The sequence below is a fragment of the Microcebus murinus genome, chromosome 15 (genome assembly GCF_040939455.1).
Source record: "Microcebus murinus isolate Inina chromosome 15, M.murinus_Inina_mat1.0, whole genome shotgun sequence".
Taxonomy (NCBI): Eukaryota; Metazoa; Chordata; class Mammalia; order Primates; family Cheirogaleidae; genus Microcebus; species Microcebus murinus.
This window is the reverse complement of record NC_134118.1, coordinates 71,583,223-71,607,361: the sequence shown is the minus strand read 5'-3', so window position 1 is coordinate 71,607,361 and position 24,139 is coordinate 71,583,223. Positions and strand designations below refer to the sequence as shown.

The 24,139-nt window shown below is 39.5% G+C and overlaps 1 pseudogene; it reads right to left on the bottom strand.

Moving 5' to 3' along the window:
* The window catches only part of LOC105874678 (large ribosomal subunit protein eL15-like), a 53,411-nt pseudogene that overhangs the window by 8,299 nt on the left and 20,973 nt on the right, over window positions 1-24,139 (bottom strand).

Below are 24,139 nucleotides of genomic sequence, written 5' to 3'. Positions count from 1 at the left end.
AAGATGGAATAGGGATTACAGTCTGTAAAACTTCACCAGCCAAGAAAGGAAAATGCCAGTGGAAACGTTGAACATTAAAACAGTTCCAAGGGTACATTGGGTGTTACTGGAATATACCACATAGCTCTCAGTTTCTAATAGTCATCCCTGGAGAAATGACATTAATAACTTAGTTGACAATAGTCTTAAGCTCATTTAATGTTATTTTAGCAGTTATTTTAGGTTTTACTCTACTTGCAGAGTATATAGGAAGAATTACGTTACTTTATGTTGTGAGTGACTTTGTATTTTCTTTTCTGCTTTAGCACATGAGAAATTTAAAAAGTTGATCCACTCTGGACAAGTATTTGCAGATTTAACAGTCATTCAACAAACATCCAGCCAGCAAGTATTTATTGAACATTGGCTATGTCTAGGCCTGCTTTAAGTGTTACAAAACAAAGCAAATCTAGAAAATATGGTTCCTGTTTTTAAGGAGTTTTTAATCCCACCCAGAAGATATATGGCATGAAAAAAATGTACGTGATCAAAGATTTGAGAGATAGAACAAGCTGCTCACTGCCCACTAGGTTTTGGGGTTACCATGGAACACCTTCTACCAGTTAGTGTTGGTAAAATGGGAAGAACCTAAACCCCATTTGGCTTAAGTCTAGTTTTAACAGTTTATCTTCATGCAAATCAATTAGTATTCTCTCTTGGTATCTATTTTTCCTCAGCAACAAGATGGAAATAATATCTTCTCTTACATTCATAAAGATTATGGTGAGATTAAAGGGTGAGATAACACATGTAAAAATATTTTTGTTTTTGCTTATGTAGTTCAATTTGGAGCTCACCGAGGTTCATTTACTATGTGCAAGGCTCTGTGCTAGGTGCTTAATAGGTGTTGTGTCATTCGTACTTAAGAGAATCTTTCAAATCTTATATAAACACATCAGTTCCATTATTTTTCCTGTCCAACAGATAAGGAAACTGAGACTTAAGGAAATTAAGTGAAAGGTGTGCTAAGATCACACTGAAGTATTCAAAACCTAGGTTTTTCTGAATCCACAGAGCACACTCTTAACTGATATGCTCTATTGCCACCCTTTTTGTGCAAAAAAAAAAAAAAATTGATTTCTAAAGTATTTTTTGTTAATTCCTTTTCTGAAATGCCTACATTTACTATTAGTCATCAACATTGTGGTGTCTCTAAAATATCACTATTAAAATATTCAGGCTAAATGGGTAAGGAGACTAGGGTGGGTGTTCCACCCTCCTCCTGTTCGGAGATTAGTTATCCAATTGCCTGCCTTTGAAAGAAACAGAAAACATGGCACTGAGGGGAAGAAGCATGTGACCTAAGTGTCCATGGGAAACATATAGAAAAAGAGTTGGCCCCCACAAGCCGCAGAGACAGGCCCCAAGCAAGGTTCTCTGGACGAGGGAGCAGGCCTTGGATGGTGGTCTTGGACTTTGAGAGAAGCCTGTTCATAGAAGGAATGGAAAGGAGGCACCTGTAGGAGAATGACAAACATACAAAGGAAGCGATGCCATCCCTGTATTGCCTCTTAATGTCTGGCCTTGACCTTGTTATTAAAGTTGGGTGGAGCAGATTATAGAGAAGCAGTGATAAGAAAAGCAGCAAACAGCAATATCACTTCTTTGGACTAGATTGAAGCTAACCAGAATCATTTTTGATTAATAAAAACCCTCCATGCTCCATTATAAAAAAGTAAGATCATAGAGTCATAAAATAGGCTTGTGCACAAAGAAAAAGATATTGGGTATGATATTCATATACATTAGATAAATACCGTGTTTCCCCGAAAATAAGACCTATCCATAAAATACCGTGTTTCCCCGAAAATAAGACCTATCCATAAAATAAGCCCTAGCAGGATTTCTAAGCATTTGCGCAATAGAAGCCCTACCCTGAAAATAAAATCTAGTAACGGGTGTGGCTACACAGCACATCTGCACAACCCGTGCATTTCGTCCGGGAGCAGTAAAGAACACGAGCAGCCCTTCTCATCTGCCCCATGAGAGCTCTACTGCTCCACATGAGAGATTGGGGCCAATGGTTCCAAAGGAAATAGAGTCGCAAGAAATCCAGGATGGAATTTAGGATTTGGAGAGTGATGATGTTCCAGAAGAAGATGACTTAACTATATTTGAACAAAGGTAGATTGTTGTACCATACTTAAAAAAAAAAAAAAAAACATATCCCCTGAAAATAAGCCGTAGGATGTCTTGAGGAAAAAATATAAGACTCTGTCTTATTTTTGGGGAAACACAGCAGTTATATTTTGAGATCATAATCATAAAGGGATTCTAGAATGATTGCTATGAAATAGTTTGATAAAGCCAGTTTTGATTATTACTTAATTAGTCAAGTTTATAATTGTCTCTGGAGATTCCCAATAGAGGGTATAATGGACACTCTCTGCTGCAAAGGATGCTGGGAAATGTAGTTTATTGCTGGACATCCATACCCGCAAGAGAATAGATTTGGGGGGCGGGGGTAGCCAATGATCTCTGCCGTAAGTTTATATTTCCAAAATACACCCAGTCCTTGATTACTGATGGCCTCCATCATTGTGCTCCTAGAAGCCCCACCATTCGTCACCTGCAATATTCTCCTCACTGGTGTTTCTGCTTCTGCCTCCCTAAATGTATTGACAACCTAACTTTAAGTGAGGATATTAAAACATACATTAGAGCATGGCATCTTTCTACCTTTAGCCCTGCTCATGGTCGGGCCTCTGCTACTCCCTGACCTCAGCCCTCCTCTCACCATGGGCTGCCTGGCTCCCATGTGCCCTGAGCACTTCCACCCCCAGGATCCTGCGTCCACGCAGCTCAGCACTCTCTCCTGCCGGCTCTCAGCACTCTCTCCTGCCAGCTCTCCTCGGGGCTCAGCCCTCAGCTTGAGGCCTTCGTTCAGACGGCCCCTTCCTGGCACGGCCTGGTCTGGCCTGGCCACCCTACTTAAAATTGCATCTCTTTCACCACCCTGACGATAACTCTATCCTCCTTGCCCTTGCCCATTTATTTTTCTCCTTAGCACCTTCTATCATTGTATTTATATGGTCTCTTCTCACCTGCTACAGCCCCTTTATGCTGATCCCAGAAAGCACCGTTCAAGATAGATGTTTTTGTCTGTTTTGTTCTCAGCAACTTGTACAGCACCTGATCCCCATAGTAGTGGCTCAATAAACATATTTGGATAAAGAGAACAAATGTATCAGTGAACCCCAGGCATCTGACTTTCCATTTAAAGCACCACCTGGGTGTGAATACTTAGGAAATAGAAATTAACCTGGTAACAACGACTAATGTAAAGCTATAAAGGCCAGAAGCTGGAGGAACTATGGAAGAAGCCTAAGACTTGGAACTGGGAGATTTTAGTTTAATTGCGCCATTTTGAGACTAACCTCTTCATAAAACTGAATAATCAATTCCCTCTCCATTGGCTTCAGTCTCCTCAGCTAAGGAAAACACAAATACCTACTTCAGGCTTATAGGGATTTGGTAGTCTAAATATATGAAAAAGACAATGAATATCTGAAAGTAGCTGCATGTAATTCAAGTTTACAACATTTATTGAAGTTATCACAGATTTTGTTAATTTTAAGCAGTTTATCTGGGTCATTTGTATGAAACAGTCCTTTTCTATATAATGTTTCAGTTTCCATCCCTATGGTTGTGAACCTCAAAGATGGCTTGCATATGTTTAATAGACTAATCATAGGAATAGTTGAGAACTTCTTGTAACTTAAATGTGTTCATAGAAGTTGTTGCATTAAACCTTCATAGGTACCTGTAGAGACATGTAGGATGTGATTGTAGTAGGCTTTATTAAAATAACTTGGAGTATTTCTAAATTAAATTATCATTTAACACTTAAAATATTATATAAACACAGCATAAGTATTTTTCCCTGAAATAAGTGGTTGTTTACATGGTATACTATTTTACTTTTCTCCCATGATCTATTATTTCAAGTTCAACAAGGAATGTCATAAATTTATGATGTAAAAAGCAATAGTCTTCCAAGTAATTTTATTTTCTACACTATGATAGAGGTACATGGGAAACATCACCAATTCAAAATTAATTGCTCCAGTTTTTTTGCCTAAGAAAAAAAGAACGCATATTTCTCTACATGTTTACCACATATAGCCCTATAATTATTTTATATATATATAATTTAAAAGTGTGAAAAATTTAATAAAAGCAGCAAATTGTGGGTAAAATGATAGAGTTTGGAAATATTAAGGAAACAAGCCCAGATTCCCAGATAATTTAGTTTCAAGAGATGACAATGGTGCTTATTTATCTCAGACTTGGCTCAAGTTTGGGGGAAGATATTTTCCCAAAACATCTTAGCCCCGCTGAAGCAATTGATTTTTATTGACTGGATCCAGTACCCTTGTTTCTCAATTTTCACTACTTGATGCATGACCACTCAGTCACACACTTTCAGATGGTTATTCAGAAATGAATCAACAACTTCTACAGAGTTAATATCTCTGCTGGCTTTTAACAGAATGGCCTTGTTACTCCAGAAGATGGACAAGAACCAGAACAGACACCCCAGTTTCCTAGCTACAGGAATTGAGACAACCAAAAACAGTGCTTGGGTGTCCAGTGTTTAAGATACCATAGAGGGAACATGTATTTCAAAAAGGACATGGTACAATTCAAGAGGATAGAATTTATTATAGTTTTTAAAAATATTAACAATTGACATCTCAAGTCTATTTATAGATGAGTCTGGACACACAAGACTTATTTCTACAATATTCTCAATTAGTGGCCCTCAAAATTCTTGACAGTGTTACTTTGAACACAAACAGATAACTTCAATTCATTGATATAAAAATGTAAAAGCCCTACGAATGTTAAAAGAATAATTTAATGGCCCTTTGCAAGTCTTACCCACATGATTTTATGCTGATTATGGAAGTTTTAGTGTCACCATTACTTTCATTAAGTTTTATAATGGCAGCTAAGTATAGTTAAAAAAATTCCAGCGTGTTCTTGGGTTTAAAGGGTCACTTCCTTAATAGATTGGGGCTGTGTCAGATCTACTTTAAAATGAGATAGTACATAAAAAATACCTTGAAAAGTTAAAAGCATCATATAAACGCAGGGCCTTTTTTTAGATGGAGACCGTGTTTTGGAAGCACTTAACTGTAATTACAGATGCTGATAAATGAAAAAATAAGGCACCAAAAATGCTTTCATAGCTTTCCCCCCATCCCCAGTGCAAGTGCATTCCCTGATGAGACGAAATCTGCGCTGTGCATCGTTAACACGGCGAGACCATTTTAGACACCAATCACGTAACAAGTGATCAACTCTGAGGGCCCCTTTGAGCTTAGCCCAAGGATGAAGGTTTCCCTCACCCCTTGTGGCCCCTGTGTGAATGTTAAGTTTGTTTTAATAATGTTTTTAAATTATGGCAGTCTAACGAACATAGTTTTAAAAATTATTTGCCTTTCAAGAAGGACTCATCTTTCCAACCTTTGAAAACCAGGAAGTTTCTCCTGACTTGTTCTGCCCCCAGAGAGTCCGGGTGGTTTTGTTTACTTCAACTTTATAGGAAAAACAGCGTACAGACATTTGTTATCATGGTGCCATTTGAAAAGCAACTCTGTGCAAACGTTCGTACGGCCCTAGGTTGTGCCTAACGAAGCTGTTAGATAGCGCTATCTCCCTCTACTGGCTGAACTACCACCCCAGTTTCTGAGCTCTGTTGACCCCAAAGACGGTCACCCCCAGAAACAAGCAAGAAAACAAAGGAGACCCACTCCCAGAGCCAGCCCTGCGCCAGACAAGGCCGGGAATTTTCTTTTCATCTTAAAAAAAAAAAAAAAGTTACCATGAATGAAGAATGCTCAATGGAAAAAAAGGAAGTATTCTTAAAAATTAAAAAAAAATTCTACCAAGAAGCTTCTTCAAGATTACAACGCAAGTGCACGTGGTCTGTGTGCCTAGGGCGTGACTTTTTCCAGGATAAATTAAGGAAGAACAATTTGTAATATGCAGCCACAACGAAACTCATGGTTGAGAATGTGTAGGCATTAAAAAAAATCTAATATTTGGCCTTCTTGGTAAATGGCTCATTAGGGGACCACTTCAGGAGTCAGAGAAGGCAGAACCCGAGTTGAGGTCTTTTAAGTGGCATGACACGTTTTCTCCAAGTTCGCAGGGTTAAACAGGTAAGTGGTTTCACATGTGGGTCCTTCCTAAAAAAGGACAATGATGATGAGCTGGCCACTTTTTTAAGAGGTGGGAAAAAAAAAAAAAAACTAGTGGAATACAAGCTCTCCGCAGACAGAGTTTTGCAGTAAGTGGAACCTTCTGACGACCGGGCCTTGGAGTCAGCAGCTGGGCTCTGTCACCCTGACTGGGGCGGCCTTGTTAGTGTAGCGTGACCCCCGGCGCCCTGGCGCAGATAATACCGGCACCTCTTTTCACTCTAATCTCCCGCCCGTCTGAGCAATTCAGGAGGAGATAGGGGCATTAAGGCCATATTATTCCAAACAACATTTAGCTGAATGGTAGCTGAAGATTGTGACAGCAAAAGACAAATTCTCCCGGTCAAATACTTTCCTTCTCAGGAAAGTTTCCTGTTTTACTACTTTCGAGATGCAAAAAAAATGGTCATTAAAATGGGACCAAAATGGAAATCCCACCCTATCCTTAGCTGAACCTAGGAAACTTCTAAAATTCAGGCAGAATTTTTTGAGGCTTCTTATGCTAAATGGGCTGGGATGAACACCACCAAATAGCTAAAGATGAAATCATTTATTCATGCATTGGCAAATTTTGTGGACATTATGCCATATCTCCCAGTAGGTTGTTTTTGCAGTGTCTCTCTGAATGCGTGGTGGCATTTAGCCCTTCTTCCTGGAATGAAGTTAAGAGTGTTATAAACACATAACCTAGGTCAAAACTCTAAATGCCAGTGGCAAAGTGTGGCTTTTTATGTTAGTGATACAACACCCCCTTCATTTAGGCACTAGAGAATGTGTTTTCTCACAGCCCAAGGAGGTAAGAGCAAAAACTTTCCTAAATTCTTACAGATAAATTTTATTGCTCTAATTGTAGCCTGCCATTATTTTGTTTTTCAAAGCAGGAATCTAAATTGGTATTTAATTTATATTAAGAGAATTAAGAGCACTCCTCTTGGTTGCATTTTCTTTATCCGTTGTTTTTCCTTTCAAAATATACAGCAACAGGATTTTTCTGTGATGGTTTAATAATTCGATTTGGGTTTTAAATTCTGGCAATGGGACTTATGGGAAAAAATAAACTCTCTCTCCGGTAATCGGCAATGCCTGGTGCTCAGAAATAAAATCAGACGGTGATCAGAAATGATTCTTTCCTGTGACAGTGCGCTGTATTTTGGCAAAGGCTGGTTATGCCTTTAGTTTCGCCTGCACAGAACAAGAACTGGCTTAACATTCTGTGCTAAAATTTGACTGAATGCTACAGCCAGGGTCTCTCACACCTTTGAGATTGACAATCGTTATTAAGAATACTAATTTTTAATAATCTTCCTTTAGAAAAATGTGCATATTATATACATCAGAAGATGTGAATACAGCAATGAAGAGCTGTTTACCATATCGTTCTTTTAACCAGTACTTACAAACCTGTTTGATGATATTAGATGTTATGGATTTGAGCAAGTAGGCAAATGTGTTTATATTGGGAGCCAGAGATCTCAAATGGAAAATGGGACTTAAAACAAGAAGTGGGGGATGGCAAGAGCCTTGTGGGTGCTCATGAATTCTAAAACATGTATATGCACATATAAGTATATATATTAATATTTACACACATAACACATACATATTTATGCCTGTGCATGTGGACGTGTGTATATGGGTACATACAAATAACTACGTATGTGTATGTGTATTTCCAAATAAATGTATTTCTTAGTTTTCCTAGAAGCAAAGACACCCCAGAAGCAATGAGCAAACTTAGTCTCTAAAAGGAGCCATCGCTGTCCTGAGAAACGTCCGACTCCAGCACTGAGGCAGGGTGGGAAAATCATTTTGCAGCAGACCTGACCTAGTAAATACTAGGTCAGGTAAAACTCCTCAATGGGAGCTACATCAAGAGGGGGAGGTTTGATGAGGAGGAAATATTTGCATGGACTTGAAGATGTGTCTCACAGATTGCTATTTCTTGCAAGGAGAAAAGCAGTAACTGCACAGTGGAGAAGTCGGGATGATCAAAGTTAACAGCGTCAATGAGGGGCAGACAGACGTGATGCCCCAGGAGGCTTGAGCTGATTTTACGTAGAATTCTGGCCGAGACTGCATAACTTCGATTCAGTCACCAAGAATCATAGGCAAATACAAAATGAGGAGTGTTCAATTAGGAAACAAAAATGGAGGGCTGGTCTTCAGAACTACCGATGTCATAGAAAACAGAAAAGCTGCAGAAATCTTCCAGATTTGAAGAAATTAAACAAGCATGGCGACTAAACGACATAGTGGGTCCTAGACTGGATCTTATGCTGAAGGGACGATAATGTTGTATAGAACAGTATTATAGGTTATATTAAGGAAATCGGACATTTCACACTTAAGTACAGTTGATATCTGACACTTTGACACTTCTTGATTTTTTGTGAAAGTACATCCTCAGTCTTTCAAATGCATATTTTGGCTTCTGATTATCTTTCAATTTTTTTTTTTTTTTTTTTTTTTTTTTTACAGCAATCTTTGTGAAGCCATGGATAAATCAAGAACTTTGTTATTTTTGAATATGAGTTCCCTTGGGGAACCAACGCAGCACAGACAGCTTGAAATACAACCAAGTCTTTGGGAAGGACAAGGCTAATGAATGCACAGCACATCAATGCTTTGAGAAGTTCTATTCTGGTGATGTCAATCTTGAAAGTGAGCCACGTGGGTAACCTAAGACCAAGGTGGATAATGATGAACTGAAAAGCTGTAGTGGAAGCAAGTCTGTCTCAAACTATGAGTGAACCTCTGTCTCAACCTATGAGCAGCAAGGTTCAGCTTTACTATTCTAACAATATTGGACCATTTGACATAAGTCAACAAGGTAAATAAGCTGGATAGATGGGTTCCACATGAAGTAAATGTCAGGAAAAGAATTGTCTCAAAGCTTGCCTTTATTGCCACAACAAAGTTGAGCCATTTCTACAAAATACTGTTACACATGATGAAAAATGCATTCTTTTTGAAAACCGCAAATGTTCAGCACAATGGTTGGATAAAGATGAAATGCCGAAAAGCAGTCCGAAACCAAATATTCATCGGAAAGAAGCCAGTGGTGTCTGTCTGGTGGTCCAGCAGTGGTATTATCCACTATAGCTTCGTGAAACCTGGTCAACAGCACATATCTATTGCAACCAATCGGACAGAATGATGAGGATGCTTGTGATGAAGCAGCCATGATTGGTCACTAGAGACAGGACAGTCCTCTTGCAAGGCAACGCTCGACCACGTCACACAAACAACGCCGCTCAAGCTACACAGGCTGGACTTGGAAACTGCCATCCACCATATTCACCAGGCTTTCACCGACTGACTACCACTTCCCTCCAGGCTTCTGACCACTTCTTGCAAGGAAAAAATATTCAATTCTCAACAAGCTGTGGAAATCGCCTTTTGCGATTTCACTGCTCTCCAGGCTTCTTTGCTGCTGGCATGAACAAGCTGCCGTTAAGACGGCAAAACCGTGTCAATGGTTAGGTGCATACTCTGATTAACTGTACTGCTTGTTTGAGATATGATCAACTACGCTTTTGATTTGAAATTGGACATTTCATAATTAAATGACCCAATAGGTAAATTGACAGAATTGGAATACAGATAAGAGACTAAAGTTAAATGTACTGAAGTTGATCATCGTAAGTGCATAGATATTCTTATTCTTAAAAAATACTCTGAAATTATTAGGAGTAAAGGGTCACGATGTATGAAATTTACTCTTAAGTAGTTCAGAAAATATCATGTAGATGGATGAATAGATTAGAAAGGTTGTTAGGTATTTAGGTGGGTCAATAGACTCATAGGTAGATAGACGGACAGATGGGACAGACAGCAAATGAAGCAAAAGCCAAAGGGACCAAATGTTCAGAATGAGTGACTCAGGGTGAAGGCTATGCAGGCATTCTGCATATGATTCTTTCTCTTGCAAATTTTCTTGAACTTTCTTTAAAAATTTTGAACTTTGGAAATAATTCAAAGTATCTTATAGATAACACATGTAATAAGTGTTATTTTGAATATAAAGATCTACGTATTTTGATTAACATAGAATCAGTTTATTTTCCCCTCCATTGAACAAATATTGAACAGATATTCAGCAAGTGTTAATTTGAGACTGGGTGTGGTGGCTCATGCCTGTAATCCTGGCACTTTGGGAAGTCAAGGCAGGAGGATCACTTGAGATCAGGAGTTTGAGATCAGCCTGGGCAACATAGCAAGACCCAGTCTGTTAAAAAAAAAAAAATAGAAAAATTAGCCAGGTGTCATGGTATGTGCCTGTAGTCACAGCTACTTGGGACTGTAGGATTGTTTCAAGGAAGATTGTCTGAGCCCAGGAATTTGAGGTTGCAGTGAGCTATGACAACACCACTGCCCTCATGCCTAGGGAACAGAGCAAGGCACTGTCTCCAAAATAATAAATTTGAGGGATAAATATTGCCTGCCTAGAGTCCGCATATCTCAGTGTAGCCATAGATATGGGCAAAATTATGAAATAAGTTTCTCTTGACGTCAATTTTATCTCTAGGAAACAAACATAAAACCAACAGAAACATACTTCTAAGACAAATTCATACCAGCAAGAAAAACCTGTGGTTAATCAAAATGAAAGTGTTATAATAAAATCCCTGTGATATTAGCAATGTCATTTTAGAGTCTTTGATAGCCAGTAAGTGGAAGTGTGGAGATAGCTAGACTTGGTGTCAACTATGGACTTAATGTTCATGCCCCGCCCCACAAATGCATATGTTGAAACCCTAACCCCCAAGGTGATGGTATTGGGAAATGAGGCCTTTGGGAGGTGATCAGGTGATGAGGGCAGGGCCCCCATAAATGGGATTAGTGCCCTTATAAAAGAAACCCCAGAGAGCTAGTTCATCCCTTCTACCATGTGAGGACACAGTATGAAGGCACTTCAGTAATCATGTGGAAAATGAGCTGGAAATCACAGAAAAAAGAAATAGAGTAAAAAAAGACAGAATGGTTGTTAGGACAAAAAAGTAATAGAAGATAGACCCAGGAGATCAAATATTCCAATAAGACTTTTAGAAACAGATTTTTAAAATGCAGATGGAAAAAGAAATAAAAGAAATAATATTTCACTGAGTTGTGTTTTCAGATCAAAGGCTCTTGATTGGCAGGCTATATTAATAAAAGACAATATTTAATCAGGAAAAATTTCCAAACTCCAAGGAAAAAGAGCAAATCTAACAAGCTTCTAAATAGAGCAAAGAGCTTATTAATAACAAATCAGAATAGGGAGAGATTTTTCCTCTGCCACTCAGGAAGCTGGAATGGAGTGAAACAATATTTATACTTTTCTAAGGGAAAAAGACTAGAATCCAAGGATCCTACAGATAGCCAAGATATAATCCAGGGGTGAGGGAGAGGATTTAAAATTTACCTCATAGAAATAGAGTAATTAGCTAGAAAGATACAAAAACATAAGAAATTTAAAGAATATGAATTGATGTATGAACTGCATACAGAGTAAAATCTGAGAATAGCTGTTTTCTTCTAGCCATACAATATTGTTTAAAAATGATGGGTACTTGGGTCACAGAGAAAATCTTACAGGATTCTAACAATGCATATTTTACAGCCACATATTTGAATTAAAACTAAACATTACAATTTCTAAGTTACATAGAGATTAATGAAAATAAGAACATTCCATATCAAATTCTATGGGATCCAGATAAAGGAAAATTCACAGCTTTGAAATACTTCACTATTTAATAAGAAATATTTAAGATACATGGACTATGCATTCAATTTAAGAAACAGGAAAAATGCAGGAGAAGGAAATTAAGATAAAAGCAGAAAATACTGGTTTAGGAACCGATAGTAACAGTTAACATTTATAGAGCATTTGCCATATACCAATTACTGAATAAGTGCTTTGCAAGCATTGTCATACTCAATCTTCATAATAACTATGAGATAATATTCACCATGAAAAACAGTCATGGACCTTTATGAGCCAAATAATTACATCAGACTCTAAAGAAAAATAGAATTGCAATTGTTATAGATGTCTTTTAAAGAGCTTTCAGCCTTTGATGAGTTTAGAAAATAGAAGGCCAATACTTCCTATAAAACAGAAGCAAAGCTCAGAGAGTTTAATGAGACAAGGTAGAATATATATTTATGTTTCTCATGTAAACATAGTATATGCTTGGAATAAAAGTTCATATATTAAGAGCCAAATGAAAACAAAAATCACACAAGCAGAATCTTGTACAGTTCCTTCCTATCTATTAACCTTGTTTTTGGCTACTTGGAACCAAAAGATTCCTTCCTTAACAGTCTTACCTGTCTTCATCTAGAAGGTAATGTATTAGGCAATTCGGTATTTTCAAGTAGAAAAGTCTTGGAATTAGAAAAATATCATCATCTGACATTACATATTAGTAGGTAAATAACAAATGAGGATATTGTTTATCAAAATTTATGGAAAGAGGCCAAAAATCCATATGTATAAAGCAAACTAACAGCCTGAAATATTTTGGATATTAAACAAGGAGGAATGGAAGTAAATGAATTATTCAACTGAATAAGTTCTAACAACATAAGAACTAGTGGAAACTAGTAAGGAAGGACTTACAAAAACAAGCATGTATAACTTAATTATCTTGAAGTGGATATAAAGAGAATGATTAAGGATTTTTAAGTCTTTTATTCCATTTTTCTATTCTAATTCACTCCGAGCGAATTCGGGTTTGTGCCCTAAACTTGTGTCGGTGTGGATTCGGTTCTGAACCGTCTCTAAGACCGATGTGCATGGAGGAGTTTCTTTGGCGTCCGTTCCCGGTCTGGTTCGGCCGTGCCTTCGCGCGTCCGCCCCGCTTGCGCGTCCTTCCCGAGACTCGCCCGCGTGGGCCTGGCGCCGGCCGCGAGCTGCCCGCCCCTTCGCCGCACCGCACCGCACCGGGAGCGGGTCGGGTGCAACCACACCCGAAATGGGGAAAAAGACGGTCCCTTTTCCCTGCACAGAAAGGGCAAGAGGCTTTAGACAGGCTTCTCCCTAGATACGTGGGGCTGTAAAACGCAAGGCCTGGTGCTTCCAGGAGCCTTTTCATCACCATCTGTACTGTGCACGGGGAATGGAGAAGGTGCACCTGGACAGCGGACTCGAGAGAGGACAGCGCCTCCTGGCCACTCACCGCCTTCCCAGACCCAGCTCGTGTTAACACAACACTCCTCCTGTCCATTAACCCTGCTTTTGGCTACTTGGGACCAAAAGATTCCCTTCTTAGCACAATGCCTTGCAGTTTTTGTTTTGTATTTCTAGTAATTATTTCTCACCGAGAACACAACCCAGATTCTCTATTCAGTTCTACCTCCTTCCATCGATCTTTTCTAAAAGCGTGATATTCCTGTGCCCCAGTGCTGTGCTCCCCGTCTTTCCATTGCAGAGATGTTTAGGAATCCCCATGCAGGCAGGCGGCCTCCTGCCCCTGGGACCTCGCCTACCACCAGGGCCTAGTGTGCAGTTCCCACTGGGGTGAGCTCGCTTGCAACGGGCTGCTGGAGCCAGCAAGAACCACAGGCTCCCCGTGCCACAGACCACAGATACCAAAACGAGCAGTTGGAAAGACAAAGATTAGGTAGTATGGAATGAAGGGGACTGACATTTTCCTAGTTTAAGAATTAAATTTAATGAGTAATGTACGGGTTTCTGCCCAGAGCGTTTAAAAGCAATGTGCTCTGGACAAGGTCCTTGTGCCAAACAAGGCTGTTGTCTAGAGGCATAACAAAGGACCTGAGTTGCAAGTAAGCAAAAGCTGCCCCACCCCAAGGCAATGGGGGTCCGGAGGCCACACGATAAACACATTGTTCCTGTGATTGCTGCTTGAGCCCCATAAGATGGCTGGTTATTCGATGATGGGTAAGATCCCTCAAGGGAGGGGCGACCTAAGCCAGGCACAGCCACCGGGGATCAGCCTAAGATCTTAGGGGGGTCACCCTAAGAGAAGCTGGGGATGAGAAATGCCCCCTGTGGCTCACCTTGCCCATCCTTGCTAATCTCTGTCCGTGATCTATGCCTAGTACCTAGAGCAACCACCTGGAAATTGAGCCAGGGGACATCTGCTTCCCTAAGGCTACGTATTCTGGAATTTATGGCCATTGCTGAAATGCCCGAGTGGTCACGTACAAGGAAATAACTAATTTTTTAGAGTATAAAAATAAAACTGACCTGGTGTATTATTACTCAAGTCAACAGTCTGTGTGTGTCCGCATTTTTCTTTGTGTTCTGCATTTGTGCTTTGTGTTCTGTGTTCATCCTCCCTCCTGTAAATGGGCCACGACAATGGAAGCTATATGTAGTGTTGGAAAAGTGTGGAACTCACAAAAGAAAATAAGTTGCCTGGTGGAGCATTAACGTGCAAGTCTGAGTATTCCGAGGTTCTAGAGAAGTGATTTTAAAAGAGTGCTTATGGGTTGATTGAGGAAAGGTTAAGGGGAGAACTAGGGAAAAGGTCCTTCCACCTCTTGTTTGTGGTGTGGGCTCATCTCCACTGCTGGTGTTCCCTGTCACTACACGGCGTTGGAGTGGACAGGGCCACAGCTGTGGGGGCGGGGCTGCTGAGGGGACAGGGACCTCAGGTGAGGGAGCCGTGTGGTGGGGCACAGAGGGGGCCTCCCACCCTGACCCCTCCTCACTACCCCAGCCCTCCCCACCCAGGGCCTCTCAGGGAAGAGAGGGGGCAGAGAATGGATCTGGAGAGGAAAATCTCTGAAGGGAAGGGAGTTTAAGGCTAGAAAATGAAAACAAAAAATAAAATTGTGAAGGCATTGGGGGAAGGGGCTGGAAACATACATAAGTTTACAGTATTAAATTAAAAATAAGAACTGTAGTACCAGTAGGATTATAGATTAAAAGCAAAAATTAGGGGGCTCAAATTCTAAGTAAAAATATGAAATTCTAATCAAGACTCTGAACAAAATTTTATAAAATGAATGCAAAGCAGGAAGTCTACACATTAGGATAATTAGAATGCAGAATAAAAACAGTGTAAGTCAATATTATGCACAAAAATCGATTTAACTATGAAATTTTTATGTTTGTGATTTTTTGAAATTATGCCTTATCTTCATAATCAAAAAGGAAAATAATTTGATAGACAGTTAGCCAGTTGATACTCAGAAACAACACCAGTTAAAATGTTTTCCTCAAGATTTTCTAGGCTCTCCTCGTCTAGTGTTATAAGAAAACAATGTACTCAATCACTTTTACATTATCTTGCTAAATTTTCAAAATGCTCTTATAAAGATGATTTTTACGTACTTTTGAAAAGCTGCTATTTTTAATACTATTCATCACATTGTTTTTGTAAGAAGATCTATACAGTAAATTCCTCTTACAGTTTAGTACTAATTAAAAGTAAATTTTTGAAATAATCTGGCAAGGCGGGGCACAGTGGCTCCCGCCTGTAACCTTAGCACTCCGAGAGGCCAAGGCGGGAGGATCATTTGAGCTCAGGAGTTTGATACCAGCCTGAGCAAAAGCGAGACCTGGTCTCTAACTAAAAATAGAAAAATTGCCGGGCATGATGGTGCATGCCTGTCATCCCAGCTGCTTGGGAGGCTGAGGCAAGAGGATCACTTGAGCCCAGGAGTTTTGAGGTTGCAGTGAGGTATGATGATGCCACTGCACCCTACCCAGGGGGACAGTGAGACTATCTTAAAAAAAAAAAATACCAGTTGGAAACAGCCTGGTCACCATACTTTGGTTAGGTCAGCTCATGTTCAGGAAAAGCTACTCGCTGGTTAAAGGGACATTGCAAGGAGAAAGGGAAAGCTCTGCCTACGCCAAACTTCCCCATCACCCTCATGTCCCTCATAGCACCCAGGAAAATGCAAAGTCAGTAACTTTCTGTGTATGGACGCAAACGCCACTTCCACTGTCCTGGGCTTCTGCTCATGACATTTTATGTTAGGAGACAGTCCAGACACCAAACAGCCTGTAAGGGGGAGCCGAAAACTGAATGTGGATAGAGCAAGCCCTGAGTAACCGTTGCTGAGGGTCCTTGTAATTGGTCCTTGCAACTTTATAGAGCAGATGGGATTCCCAGGAGGTCTTGAGAGCCATAACTAAAGGGTGGCGTCTATTATATAACTGCTTTCTGATCTGAAGTAGAGTTCTAGGGGAAAATAACTAGATTGGGAGCATGTAAAACAAATGTGTTTATTGTTATCTATTATTTATGGCCTTCTGGATAGCTGGTGGTTCATTTGACTATACTTCTGCCTAAACCAAGTTACATTAATTTAGCTGGTAAATTGAATAATGTTATATCAACTGCTTTGCTGCAATCAAGATATATTGCATATACTCAACTCTTAATCTACTAACCCTGTTTTCCAATGTTGATGGATAATTGCCTCTAAGTGCATCCCTGCCCTCTCTGCTTTTAGGGCTGGTTGCTAGCGCCGTTACTGGAAGCTGTGTGTTCCCAGAACCATGTCGAGAAGGCAATTTGGCTTAACTCTGCCATCAGTAGTTATCAGTAGAATCTGGGGGCTCTGAGGGCTATTAGCTGTCCCTAATGGTCTTTGCCTCCCTTAAATAATGACAAAAAAGGGCTTATCGGACGAGAGGAAAAAACAAACTTCAGCTTTCAATTCCCTAATATTCTCTCCACTTCAGCATGCACGTTCACTGCAGTTCACACAGCGCACAGCCCTGCAGGGAAGGAAGGCCTCCGCCAAGATTTGTGCGCTGTATCAGTGAATGCAGAGAATGCAGCTTAATCGGACCTGTAATTTCCAAAAATAAATTTGTAACTGGAGTGAATGCATCTGTTTCCACTTATGCTTTACTTGGACATTTGTATCATGGCCTATCAGGAAGCTATAAAGAAGTCGTGTTGCTAGAAAGGCTTGCCTCGGAGACCTGTATTCACAGCTAAGCGAGAGCGCATTTCAGTAACGCGTGAAATTCCAGGTCTGCTTCACCAGCCAGAGAGACTCCGAGTCACAAACCGTTCGTTCGTACTTCCTGCTGCTGCTGCTTGGACACTTTACTAAATATCACGAATGGCTTCAAAATCTTCACTTGTAGATGCCACTATTCAGACCCGGAAAGTTTCTCTTTTAATTTTTAATCACTGATTGTTGATTTCTTCCATGTTTGACGTTGGAGTTTTATGGCTGATTGCTTATGCTTTTCATGTTCGATGCGACAGTTTGAATGTTTGAAATAGTGTAATTTAACGAACTTGGCTTACAGGCCTGCTTCGCTTTTTCTCGTTAGGTTTCTGAAAACTCAGCTGATAATGATTATTGGTCACCGTAGTGGCAGATACGAAGATGATCGTCTCCCACAGCAGCGCGGGCCCTGGCAGGGTTTCCAGATGTGGTTACGGGTAACTGGGCATCCACCCTGGTCAGCCGCCACCTCTGGTGCTCAGCAACCCCAGTGTGGCTGCAGCATTTAGGTCAGGCTGTGTCATTCTAGATAAGGAGAAGGCTTCTTGTTTTCGACCACAGAGACAATCAACTGTTTCTAAAAATCGTAATTCTTTTTGGCTGGGAAAAAAAAAAAAAAAAAAGATCCATAAAACCTCAGGGATGATTAAACATTTTAAAGGGAATCTCTAAATTATGATACCTCAAAAACCTCTAATGCCAAGGGAAAAACAAAAAATATGCTTCTGTTTGTTATATCTTATCAAACAAGACTGATATCAAGTGTATTGTGACATTTAGTATGTACATTTATAATAGAAATATATTTATGTATTTGGACAAAAATCAAAATGAGATCATAGATGGGAAGTTATTTAATGCTTTGAAATACATTTAAAGTTTAAGATTCATTATCTATAGATGTAGGTAAGCCTCAGAGGCAAGATGTTCCTCCTTCCACACTATCGCGTCGAATTATCCAATTCAATGTTATCTGATTCTTCAGTGACATTTCAATCCGATTGTCATATGGTTTCCTAGCCCAAATCTTTCCATAAGCAGAAAGTCATAAATCATACAATAGTTACAAAAACCAAGAGGACTCTCTCAAATCTTCTCTGGTTTTCAGATACATGTGTTAGGCAATATTTCAAAAGGCATAAATAACTGCTCTATGGAAATCCATGAGAGTTATTATCAGATGGTAGGTATTTATATAGATACATGCATATCTACACATACATATGAAATTAAAAGATAAAATTAGGCACCAGCTTTGTACAGTGGCAAGTTTTTTATATCTTGTCAAATAGTTGTTTTAAGTAACAAAGATGTTTGTGTTAACTGCTTCAAGAAGTGCTTTAACTCAAAACCATACTTTTTAAAACACAAAATGCAAATAAAGTTCAGTGTTTGCTCTTTGAGGGGCGAGATTAGGGTATTGTTCCTTGCATTACTTTACCACGGATTAAATATCCACTGCAAACCCAAAGTGGATATTTAGTAAACCTTTCCACTGACCATTTGGCTGAAAACTCCTTCAAATATATTCCAAAGTTAGAATTCTGTACTTGACTTGGAGGTGTTCAGTGACTGCTAATGATCATGAGCAGAATATGCTCACAGCACACTGGTCCGGAAAGAGCTTAATAAAAAGTTGAACCAGTAATAACCATCTGAACAAATTGGGACAATGGAGCATTATCTTCTTTTTCAAAGACAGAAGTAGTTTACGAAGTGATGCCTGTTTATGTAGGTCATTCTTATTTCTAAAAAGTGTTCAGTTTCATTTATTCTTCTCCACGACTGCCAGACTGAAGAGTGTGTGATAATGACACATCAGCTATAGCAGGGTTTGAAGTAACAAGACACTTTTGTCAAGCAGATCTTATGAGTTTGGAATGTTCCAAATATTGAGCCACGATATTAATCCAGTAAATGCTCCAGTTAGACTCAAGTCAGCGAATTTTTATAAAGTGACTCCTATGTACTTAGCATTTTGATAAGGACTTCTCAGGAGTTCCCAACCCTGAGGATTTACTCTCATTAGGGAGGACAGATTTATGTATTTATTTAAAAAAACAAAAAAATCTAGAGAACAAAACAATTCTGTGACCCAGTAACAAGATGTATGCTGCAGATTATGAATGTTTGAGGAATGAAGAAATTCATGTGAACAGACATATTCGCATTTGGGTCTAGAAGGGGAGTGGCTCTTGGAAGTGAGCAGGGTTTTGGTAGGAAGGATGGCAAAGACTGGAGAGAGGGGCATGGCTCGATGAACGCTTAAATATCGGAGCACACCTATCTGAGAGTCAGCACTGCACAGTGGTAAGAACCAGGACACCAGAGTCAGATTTCCTGGGTACAAAGCCTACCCCTGCTGTGTTACCTAAACTGGCTTTAACTCAATTTTCTCATCTTCAAAATGAGAGAAATTGTAGTACTTAAGTACTGCTACAAGGTTTCAATTAATATATGTAAAACATATATCCTGATATATGTAAAATTAATATAAAGCACTCATAATTGTGTTCCAGACAAGTGCTGTGTAAATGCTTGTCAGCTGGGAAAGATTTGAAAGGTCAATATGAACATAGCCTAACTAGAGCAGGAATTTGGGGGAGTAATGGGACTATAAAGCAGTTTAGTATCTTATGTGTCATATTTGCGCTTTATATAAATGGCAAAGCCCATACAGAATACCGGTTCACTGCCTACCAGGTTACTCTATTGTATCAGGCTCTCTTCCTCTGTCTCCAGTTTTCTTATTTTTAAATCGTGGGAAATATAAATCTCATAGAATTTGTTAGGATTAAATGAGTTAATACAGATCAATTGCTTAAGACTGTGCCTGGCATATTGCTAACATGCAGTAAATGTTAAGAAAACAAATACTAGCAATTCATAGTAGTTGTATTAAGTCTTGCTGAATAAGCCACCTCCCGCTCATAATTCTGCAGATTGGCACTAAGGGCTGGCCTCACTTGTGTGCAGTTCTCATCTGGGCTAGCAATGCTGAATTCATTGGGGCTCACCTCAGGGTCTACAGTTAGGTGGCAGAAGGGGTGGGGTAGGAATTGTAAATGGCCTCCACTAGGGACAGCTGCACTGACTGGGGCTCTCTCCCACTGTCCTCTCTCATCCTGAAGAAAACCAGCCCAGGGTTATTCACGAAGTAGGGTATTCCAAGTAAGTGTCAAGTCTGCCTTTTGCTTGTCATTGCCCGCAGGACAAACAAGTCACACAGCCATGCCCAGAGTCAGCATAGGGGTGAACTATTCCAGGGCATGAATACAAGAAGGAGGGAACAGATTTGGGGTCTTTACTACAGCAGTCTAAAATTACATGTAGTAGTACGTTAAATTCAAGAAACAGATCTTCCAGTTAAAAATGGTGATTTAACCAAATGTACGCATCTCCCTCTTCCTCCCGAAACCCCATTAAGGTGACAGTCAAAAAATAAATAAACCTACAAGGAGAAGAGATAAAGAGAAAATATCTGAGGAAAGATTTCAACAATGGTTTTGTTAATTGATTAGCAAAGCAGAGGAATCTACTCACTGAAAAAGCAATCAGTGAGAAGTGATGTAAATCCAACCACTCACACCTTACAACGAGCTCTGGACTGTGAGAATTCAAAGACCGACAAGAGCAGGAGGAGGAAAGGGAACTTTTCAGAACCAGGAGTTTGGTTTGACACAGGTGTGTAGAGAGCAAGCACACCTGAGCTCACCTGCCCCACCCTGGCAGGCGGGAACTACTCACTACCAGACAGAAAACAGGAGATCTCTTGTTTGGGAAAATTAAGAGGCAGATATTTAGCATTCGGATACAACAGGTAGAATGGGTTGGAGGTAAAAGCTGGGATCACATGAAAGTTTGCTTATTGAAAAGTAGCGCTCCCCAATCCCAACACCCTGCCTCACTTCTAGAATAGAGACTACCTGCATCATCTCCCATGAGACTAGTGGGTTCTTTAAAGACCTTGCTTAGCTCAGAAGGAAACATTGCCATTTAAAGGTGCAGAGGTTTTTCAGTTATTCCTTATCCAAGCACACAGAATTCCTAGTCAGTTGGTTGGTGTATTTTTAGTACCTAGCATAGTGCCCGAGATATAGTAAGCATTCAATAAATGTCACTTCTTGAATGTCAAGCAACGAGTTCATCTTTGCTCATTTTGAATACTGAGTATCAAGCAAAGGAGTTCACCAGGTCTGGTTCTTTGGCTCCTTGCTCAGAAGAATCACAAGCAGGATAGTTCACAGAGTGATCACAGACAGAAAACGATTCCATTCAAACAGCTTTTAGTGCAGAAAAGAAAGAAGCTACTCAAAGCAAGAATAGACTACGTCCCAGAGAGAGGAACGGGTCAGCCTGCATGGGCAAAGAAAAACTTAAAGACGCCTCCGTGGTTTCCTTTTATTGGCCTGGTCCAGGGGCGGGCTTATGGGAGGCGTGGATGTAACCAGGTGATTGATATACACGTGATCGTCAGGTGTTCTGCATTTTCTTAAGTCCCTTCCCCTGAAAATCCTCCCTTTTTCTGCCCCTAACAACTGCCCTCCTGGCCTGTACCTGCCACCTACAGATTTGGTCCCTGCTTAAAATATAGACAGCTCCGGATTACCAGATATTTGAGGAAACTCTCTAACATGAAAGCAAAAGGCTTAAAGAAATAGTTACCAAACAGATGAACAAAATCCAGAGGAAACAGCTATAATGGAAGGAAGAGAAGAAAGTATAACAGGTGCACTGAATTAAAACCCTCAGAGAAATAAAGAGATCTAGGACCCATAAAATTAGATCCAAATCCTGTTTTTAAAAAAAGAGAGAACAAAAACTAAATTTGGGGTATTAAAAACACAAAAGTTGAAATTAAAAATTCAGTGGAAGTTTAAAAGATAAAGAAAATCTCCTTGAAATAGATCAAACTACAAAGAGAAGATAACAGAAGATGAAAAGGGAGAGATTTAGTAGAGCATTAAGCTGGCAGTCCAACATACACAAACAGGAGTTCCAGAAAGAGAAAATGAAGCACCAAACATAATTACAAGAACATTTCCCAAAACCAACAAAAACCAGCCTCCGCGTTGAAAGATCTTACCTAGTGTTTTGTACAATGAATAAATAAGACTCAGACAAAGACACATCATTGTAAAACTTAAGGTAAAAAGAAAACAACAGCTTTCACAGGGGAAAAGTCAGGCTATCAGTGTAGAAATGAGAAGTACATTGATATTAGACTTTTCAGCAGCAATACCATTTGCCAGAAGACGGTTGAGAAATGCCTTCAATAATTCTGAGGAAAATCCAATTTTAAAGTAGTATCAACCCAACTGCCGCTCAATTCGGAGACTCAAAACACCCTGCCTCCCATGCATTTATTCTAAGGCTGTGCTCCAGACAAAAGGTGGAGTAATCAAGAAAGAAAAAGCCTTGATACCCACATCAGAGGATTGCATGTGGGCAGGGGGTGGGCAGCGGCCGGGAAGCCGCAGTGGCAGGAGGACGCGCCCAGGGGAAGCAGGGAAGGGGTAGGTTTGCTGATGTGAAGGAGCTTTGGGGAAATAAAACTTGGAGCTGTGTGGAGAATTAATGAAGCACGTGGCGGCAAAAACTAAGGGACAGAATATAAGAAACGACACAACTGTAAAATAAGATGTTTATTGATTACAAGAAAAAACAGAAAGTTGTGTGGAGAAAAAGAAAACATAATCATAATTCACTCCCTGCCTCTCCAAGGGACAATATCTAATGATTGAACTGGTGAAAGCACTGATTACTGATTTAACAACAAAAACATGATTTCTTATATTGAGAGAATGAATACAGCAAGGAAGTGGGTAGTGGAAAAAGAGTTAAATTTTCATCTACCATAAGAGAACATAAAATAATAACGTCCGAAATATCTCTTTTTAAAAAAAAACAGAAGCATGTAATTTAGAAATGTAAAGGATAAGTGCCAGAAAAAAATAGCTAAAAGCATTAGTTTTAAGTAATTAACTTTGGGGTACAGGACTGTAGGTAACAAGGAAAGTAGGGATAGGGTACTGATATGTTTTCAATATAAAATTTATTCTTTATGCTATGTGCTTCCCCTTCAAAACTCAAACAACTCTAAGATATGTCACACCTCATGTAACATGGGTTCTTGGACTATTACCAAGAGGACTATTACCCCACAACTTATTAGATGTACAACCTTGGGTAAGTTACGTAAACCACATAAGCCTTATGCCTTATCCTTAAAACAGATAAGCATCAGAACATCACCTAATTCGTTTAGTAATGTTTGAGTGTCTAGGGATACAGCAACGATTAAGACAGTTATGGTTTCAACCCTCATTAAACAATAAGCAAAGAATCAAAATTAGGATAAGTATTCTCAAAGGAAATATGGGCATGAAACAGAGAACACCAAACTGAAAACAAAAACCCTTCAAAAGCCAAGGATTTTGCCAGTGGATTATAGAAAACCAGCTAAACTACATTAAGGATTTTAGATTTTAACCTAAGCATGAGTAGAACTGATACAAGTGTTTTAAGTATACGTCATTTAAAGAAGTTTTGCAAAGTTTACATGAGAAACCTTACGTAAGATTTTTAGTGCAGTGCCTACCTGATAAAGCCTCTGCAAATCTAAATAGGGTGTAACTTGCTCTATAAGGAATATAGCTTAACCAGAGTAATTTGGACAGCACAGATCTGTTCCTTAATATTTTTGTTTAACATCTTTAACATTCATTTAGGGAGGAAACTAATTTTCTATTAACAAAACTAATATACTTCTTCATATTCCAAACAAAGGGTGCATCACTTACATTGAACATAGCATTCTACTTTACTTGGAATGAACTATTAACTATTTTCCTCATTCATGATTGGATATTGTCAGCACTCAAACTCATTATACCTAGGGGTAAATGATGTAGCTCTGGCACAAACCATTGCTTTATATGAGGTTTTTTTTTGTT